The sequence below is a fragment of the Pezoporus flaviventris genome, unplaced genomic scaffold (genome assembly GCF_033815535.1).
Source record: "Pezoporus flaviventris isolate CSIRO_AGI_PZ_B2104156 unplaced genomic scaffold, CSIRO_AGI_Pfla_v1 ptg000007l, whole genome shotgun sequence".
NCBI classification, from domain to species: Eukaryota; Metazoa; Chordata; class Aves; order Psittaciformes; family Psittacidae; genus Pezoporus; species Pezoporus flaviventris.
Window position 1 is genome coordinate 27,564,464 of NW_026892555.1, and position 7,933 is coordinate 27,572,396.

The following is a 7,933-nucleotide window of genomic DNA, read 5'->3' on the forward strand; positions in this document are numbered from 1 at the left end:
ATGCTGATGAATGGTAATACAGTATGCTTTTCTCATAAAATATAAACAATAAAAATAGCATCAGTGTCCTAAAGCAAAAGTGACATAACATCAAAATTTAAATGTAGTTTGTCTTTTTATTGTGCATAATGTACACTAATTGTCTACAACTTACAAGTGATCAGCTAGAAGATGTTAATCTCTTCAGAGCCAATCTTGCAATTGTCCCATTTACAGAACTCCCATTTAACTGGAAGTTGCATATGCAGGAAGAAAACATAATCACATCCTTCTTCCTCTGCAGTTTGGGGGGGGGGGCTGGAAGTGGATGTGAATTTATGCAGTAGAGAGGACACCAGAAAACTGACCTACTGCACAACATCGCACTGAGAAATCAGTGGCAAATACAAGATGAGAAATGAGATAATAGCACTGATATTTTTGTTGCTTAGAATACAGTATAATTAATCCCTTTTAAAGGTACCCAAACAGGAAGTTTTAATTAAAGCTTCAGGGTATCTATTTCATACACAGTGCATGACCGTTTGCACAGCAGATTTTCAAATGTTCTACAACTTCTATCCTCATATTTATCGGGTGAAAGATCTTTTGATAAAATATTGCAACTAGGTAAAATTCCTTTTCTTTTATAAAAAGTAACTGCATTACAGATCAAGCACAGAAGCATGATGCTGCAATTACTAAAAGCACAGTGTTTCCTTATGAAAAGGCAGTGAGTTACTACAACTCCCTCTACCCATAAGAAGGCCTGTTAGCATTCAGTAACCCTTGCAGACCTGGTGTGAAAAATGCACAAAACTTTGTTACATTCATGCTTTTTTTTTTGTTTGTTTTATTTCTTCATATTGCTCTAATAAAGAGGATGACAAGGACAGTGCAAACATTTTAGTGTTTCTGAACTGTGTTATAACACAATCAAACAGAAAGAAGGACCAGCACTCTCAACACCACACAAATCTAATTCTCTGAAACTGTACAGTTCTTAAATCAGCCTAAAAATACTGCATGCAAGGTATACATGTGCCGTGCATCTTCCAAATCGTAAAGTTACCACTTTTTAGCAAGATGTGTCTTGTACCTATTTGGCATAAATGCTGTTCAGCCTCTATGTAAAATTCTCAGCAAAACCAGAGACAATGACTCTTTACTGAATGAGCTGTGCTTGTGCAATGTTTTTTTACTGAACAAATTTAGCTTTGCTTCAGCCAGGTGAAGAATACCATTAATATTTGATTCATGCCAGATAGCCCCTTTTTCTTGACCCTGAACAACACAAAGCACATGCCTGACTCAAGGGAGATCTTGATGAAAGCAACCAGTGTGACTGAGCAGGCTAAAATGCAGTTGGTATGGGGCACAACTGGAAGACTGGGACCTGACTTTCACCAAGCTGTTTTAATAATTAGAAAGGACCAATACTTATTGGATTCTTCATGATTTCTTATTCTTTAAATAATAAGAATGCCCTGTACTACCTTTTATAAGGTCTGGCTGTCCAATGGAAAATAGCAGCTCTCAGAGGACCACAGACTTGCACATGTAAAGTCTCAGCTGTTTTCAGAGCTCCATATTGACTTGGTTGCTCAGAGACTGCATGTCAGTAGAGGCGATAATCACTAACATCAGAAGAAGACCACCTGGGAAGGGCCATCAGGGTAATCCAAATTTAATCAGAGCTTTGGGCACTTAGGAGAAAAACTCAGGAGTGTGCAAGGGAAAAATAAAGAGCCTGAGGACTGTCATTCATATTCCTCCATCTTCATACCGATTGTTGGTCATCACTCACATGAACCCCATCTCTTCTTCTTCAAACCTCTACCAGCCAGGTCAGAGTAGAAATTATTATATTTATCACCATAACCACGAAGAAATTACACCAGAGCAAAAAGCTTTGTTCCCAAGACTGAAATGCAACTGCAGAATGGTTGAGCCCTGACATTCTGGCAGGACAGCTGGCACACAAGGAGCCTGGACTGGATGCTGGGGAGGCACATGAAGGAGTACCACAGAGGCAATTTAATCCTGCAACTTCTGTCAAGCAGTAGTAGATAATGTCAGTGTGTATAAATTTACTGAACAGAGAAAGTTAAACTATTTGTTCTTAAACAAAAGCACTGGTTAAGCCCTAAAGGATAATTAAATAATCTAAGATTTCTGTTAATTCTCCATCATGCTTAAAATATAGCTAAAAATATCTATACGATTCTATCTATTCGCCTTTTTATCCCAGAGTACCACAATGATAAAAATAAATTAATTGTATTCACACTATGCAACCTGAGATCTACTTAGCAATTTGAATACCTACTTGATTGCTTGGTTTAATTGTTGATCGATGATTGAAAAAAATCACACTTCATTGTGCAAAAATAAACTTCCTCAGAGAATACTTCCAAAACCAGAGTATAAATGCTTTTGAAGGATTAAATACATTATAGAGATTAAAGTATCATTCTGAAATAGCAAAGAATAATGACAAAAACAAAAGTTACAAATTATTCTAATGTATATATGCAAAACAATAATCTTCAAGACATTTTACTCTGGTAATTGTTCAAAGATCATAAAATAATATTGGTAAATTAACAAAGGTGAAAATGTTATACTGTAACTTTCAATCCATTTAAAAGTAGCATTTTGTTTTCTTCTGTCAGTCTGGAACTGAGTTTAAGGAAGCTACAAACTGGATGACTATCAGGACAGTGTCACATATTTAATAATTTTCATCCGGAAACAGTAATCTTTAGCCTGCTGTTCAGAAATTCTGTAAGTACTTAAACATGAAGGATTCAGCTCCAGAATTTGACAGTGCATTGCTTCCTGTAAGAACACCAAGGGAAGTTAAAAACATTAATCTGAGGGCAGCCTATCAGTCTTTACCATTCTACACTTCAAACACTATTAAGCTTTTTTATCTTTTTATCTTTGAAACCCACAATGCAGGGAATGATGCAAACAGAAAAAAAAAACAAACCAAACCAAACAAAAAAAAAACACACCACCAAAAACCAACAAAACCAAAACAAAACATTCTAAAAAATAATCTGCTTTAGAATAATGCTTTAGAAGACTAGAAAACAAAGATATAAGCAACCTGGGAAGAAATTAATACAGAAAATATATTTTTAAAAGCACTGTAATCAACTTTCACATTTATTCCCAATAGAAGACACCCCCTGATACAGCATTGGCTCAAGCCCATGCGGGTTCCGCTAGATGGTATGAATACAAAATACTAAAACAGTAAGCAGAAGATTCTTTGGAGTCAGAGTGTGTCAGGAGAAATTCCTGGGGGTCCTTTGCTGTTACATTCTAGCCAGAGAAATTTAGACTGGTTAGGCAGAGCAAAGGGAAGGTCCTCATAGCATAAAGCCCGTTTCATCAGAAGAAGGCATGTCCACAAGTGCAGCTGCAGGTGGAAACATTCAGGCTGATGTAAAAGCCAGAGACTGGACGGCCATGCTTGCAGCCAAAAGCAGAACAGACCAGCTTGGGCAATGGACTGGAATGCAGCTGCCCTGCTTCTGCTGCAGCATGACTTCAGTCAGTCAGTCTCAGCATCCCTCCCCAGCGCTGGCCACACTACCAGCAACCTCTCCCCAGTATGCCCAGCAAACGTGAGTGAAAAGGGGCTGTGGCTGCTCTTTAGAAATATACTCTGAAAAGAAGCTGAGATGTGGAGAAGGAACCTTACTATTTCAGGACAGCACTGGCACAAAAATAAAGGAGCATAAACTGTCTGAGAATAAATTTTGGACAGGAATGAGCTTTCTAACAGCCTAGAGAGTGAGGCTCTGCCCATCCTTTGAAAAGGTGCAGTGGGAGTGATGCCCCAGCTAAATTTAAACTGGAGCTTGCTGAGTCTGAACAAAGTAAGACCTTTGCCTAACATCACAGTAAAACAGAGCTGATGACTCCACAGGCCTCTCTAGTCCTACCTCCTATGTAGAAACATGTGAGAAGATAATGCTTCTATTGCCAATTCAGGCCACTACAGTGGCTAAAACCATGTATTTATGAATCAGTGCTCTGGACACTACACAGTAACTTCTGTTCACCTGTTAGTTTTTATTTGCTAGTAAGTGCTGCTAATAATAGTCAAACAGTCATGGAAGAAGTAAAATTAAAAAAAAAAAAAAAACAACAAAACAACAAAACAACTTTCCAAAGCTTTAAGTTTACAAATCTTTATTAAAGGTACCTTAAATACTTAAGCTGTCCTGAATATCAAAACAGATGTAAAGAAAAAGAGAAGATGTCATTTAAGCCTGGACACACATCACTTTCAGGAGTTAGGGCAGTACATCTCATACTAAATTAAGATAAGTAATTATGACTTGTAAAAACAAAGCTTCAATTCTTAGACAAATTTTTTATTCATCTCAAAAGTACAAAAGGACAATTGTCTCTTACACTAACTATAGCTTTCTAAACATGCTTTCAACAGCATTAGTCATAGCATAACTATGGAAACACCAAGCTGGAACCAATTCCACCACCCCAAATCCTACTGTGCCCACATACTGCAGGAGGTAGAATTATCCTCTTTTGAACTTGGCTCCTCTATTCCTGTTTTAAAGTCTGTTATTTGATATATCATGCAACCTCAGACTGCAGCAAATGAAATGTATGTCTATTAATTACCATGCAACTCAGACAACAGGTGCTTTGTAGATGAAATCTGGGTGCTGACCATAGAAAATTTCAGCAATGGTCTTAGACTTCAAGGTAAGACTAAGTGAACAGGATTAGATCTTCAGTCAGCATCTATCTGTACAAATTTACTCACACAACACACCTGCAATATTAAAAGAAAGGACGAAAGGAACACCATTCTGGAAACTGCTAGCCTAGTTGCTTTATTTGACTGCTTCAGCAAAATCAAAAAAATGTTGCTTACTGGTAGTTCCACATAATTTAAAGAAAAAAATTTAAAATAAGGAGGGAGAAAAATAAAAAGGGATGGAGGATAAAGTTTCAATCACTCAATGGCTGGCTTTCAAATTAAATCATGAAAAAATAAGCAGGCTGAGTCTTCTTAAAACGATTATTATTGATCTAAAAAATCATAATCATTTTGGAGAAGTCATCATAATCTATCAGGCAAATACCCAGACAGTGGTTTTTAGACACATGGATTACTGACCCCAATATACTGCCAAAAGTATTCCACCAAGTCAGAGCAGAAGCCATGCATAAATGTGTGCTACATATTTTTTATTATATTTAAGCTGAAAAAGGCCACTGTAAATATCTAACAGATATGTTTCTACAAAGACAAATGAATTTCATTATTTTCCAAGACTAACTGCACCAGAGGATGCTGAAGACTTGCTACATACACTGCTTCAAAGGAAGCTGTTAAGTTACAGAATGTGTTAGAAGCCTCAAACTTCAGAACCATTTGTAGTCCTAAGAACTATTTTTGCTTATACCACAGCGAGAAAAAAAAGTATCATCTGCAACTTAGTTTCCCTATGTGAATACACAGCCTATCTTTATAGTTATAGGTCCCTAAAAGCTTTTTATACAAAACACGTTAAGCAATCCCACCATAATGAAGTGAACAATAGAGAACACTGCAGATCAAAGCATTCAGCACTTCAAATTTAGCATAATATTGCACTATATCACTTCCTGTGGAAAAATACACAAAAAAAAAAATCAAAAAAAAAAATCACCAAAACCCCCCATCATCTGGAAAAATCTTCCCAAATTGTATTGTAGAGAACCTATTACCCTATCTCTACATCAGAGGCAGCCTCTCTTAAGCATTTAAGTGCTCTCAATGAAAAGTAACAGTTTCTTCTCCAATCCTGAACTCTCAGTGACTGTCACCGAAAGTAAAATTCACTGTCGCCAGCAGCATTAATAATAATCACAACAAAATGAAACACCTTCAAGCAAATATATCCTTCTGATTAATCACAATCCCAATGAATTAAATTCGTAAGAGGCAACCTGCTGCCTTGTTTACGCCTTTTTAATATGAGAAGCAGAAGTTGGATATAAGGGGTTTGCTGCCCTTAGGGCTAAGAAATATGCCTCATGTGGCAGTGAGCCAGCTCTCTGAGGGAGACTCCTTTGCTGCCTCTGTCACAGATATTTTCTAATGGATAATTTTTAAACAGACGCACACGAGTCACCATAATACAGGGCCGGGGGTTTGTTTTTGTCTGAAGTCCTGTAAGTATTCCACTGTACTCCTTCCGAGGATCTTAAGGCTTCAACCAGTTTCTGTTTGTGGTTTCGTTTTGGGTTTGTTGTGGGTCTTTTTGTGTTTGTTTTTTTTTTGATTGGTTGGTTGGTTTTTGTTTGTCTTTTTTCAAAAGGAAAAGGGGAGTTTCTGGATTCCCCCCTCGGCCCCCCCTTCCCGTCTCTACAGCACAGAACAGTACAGCACATAAAACTCCTCTCTTCAAGCTTAACTGACCTAGGCTCAATTAGTGCAACATCTTACACACACATCCACGCAATCACAAGGAAGAGATATTTAGTTCAGTCCTCATGTGTATTGCACAGAAACCTTTACTTAGGGATGGAAAGAGATTTCTTAAAAAAATAAAAAAATAAAAATCCCACAATGTAATTTACACAGCGTGGTAACGCCTACAAGGAGATGAAGTACCTGCACTGGGGAGATGTTCAGTTGTTCATTTCATCTTCTGTTGACAAGGAAACCAAACCGCACTTCATTCTCCAGGAAAACCTTCCACTGCCATCATTTGAAAATGTATTTATTTGTATATATGTATATATCTATCATCATCATGATAATAATAACCATCATAAAATACTGCCGGCAAAAGAATAAAAAAGTCAAGGTTCAAAATGTACAAAAGTAAGGATCATCTCTTTGGCTGTTTTGCTTTGTTATCTTTAAGGAGGAAAAAAAAAGTATTTAAAAATTATAACTAACGCACTGAAAGAAAAGTTTCACGTTATAAACAGGCATCAAAAACTGAAGAAGGAAAAAAAGAAAAACACCACCCTGCTGATTGCACTGTCAATAAAAAAGAAACAATAACAAAAATACTAAAATTAATATCTTGCTGTGTGGCTTCCACCAGTATTGCAAGATTACAAACTCTGTGTAAACACTGCTGTAAAATGTACTTGCAATTCCCATCTCTTTATGAAAAAAAAACCCTTAAAAATCACCCAAAAATAAAAATAAAACGGTACCAGAGAAAATACTCTGCAAAAAGAGTTAGAAACATGCCTTTCCTCTTATCTTTAAAAAATAAGCATCATATTTTACATCGCTTTTCAGTGCCACAACAAAACCCGTTGCATATATAGATATATAGCTACTAAATGTATATCAGTTGTTGCTGGACTGGCAAGTCTGTATTATTATTATTATCATCATTTTTCAATCCCAGTGACTCCCGGCCCCAGCAGCACCTTTTGCTCACAGTTTAGTAACCATCGCATGCTAGGAAGAAAAAAAAAAAAACCCAAAAAAAAAAAAACTTGTCATCAGCAAAAGATCAAATCCATTTAAACAATAATCAAAGAGGAAGAGAAAAAAAAAAAAGAAAAAAAAAAGGAAAAAATAAAAGGAAGAAAAAAAAATCAGGACAAAAAAAGGAGGACAAGAATGTCAGCGGAAAGGTACTCACCGAGCGGGAGTAAAAGGGAGGAATAAAAATGAGAGTTACTATAAAATACAGTATGGCGGTGGAAGAAGGAATGAGGCGCTTTTTTTTTCCTCTCCTCTCTAGTCTCTGCCTCCGGCAACCGCCACGTGATCCGCAGCCGGGCGGACTCGCACCGGGAGGGCGCAGCAGCGGCGGCGGCGGGCGCGGACCCAACCCGGACCCGGCCCGCCCCGAGCGTCTCCCGCCGCGCCCTGCGCTCTGCTCCGCACCCGCGCCCGGCTTCGGCAGGTGCCGCTCGCTCCTCGCTCGCTCCGTCGCTCTCTCGCACA

At 37.8% G+C, this 7,933-nt stretch overlaps 1 protein-coding gene across 7 annotated transcripts in view; it reads right to left on the reverse strand.

Annotated features, from left to right (window-relative positions):
- RALYL (RALY RNA binding protein like) overlaps window positions 1–7,933 on the reverse strand; it is a 391,262-nt gene extending 383,329 nt beyond the window's left edge. For 2 of the 7 annotated variants that reach the window (XM_061448229.1, XM_061448228.1), the window contains exon 1: window positions 7,626–7,933. The gene's annotated coding sequence lies outside the window, so the exon portion shown is untranslated. Of the gene's footprint in view, window positions 1–6,628; window positions 7,465–7,625 lie in introns of those variants that run through there. The other 5 variants (XM_061448222.1, XM_061448224.1, XM_061448230.1 and 2 more) reach the window with 5 other exon arrangements.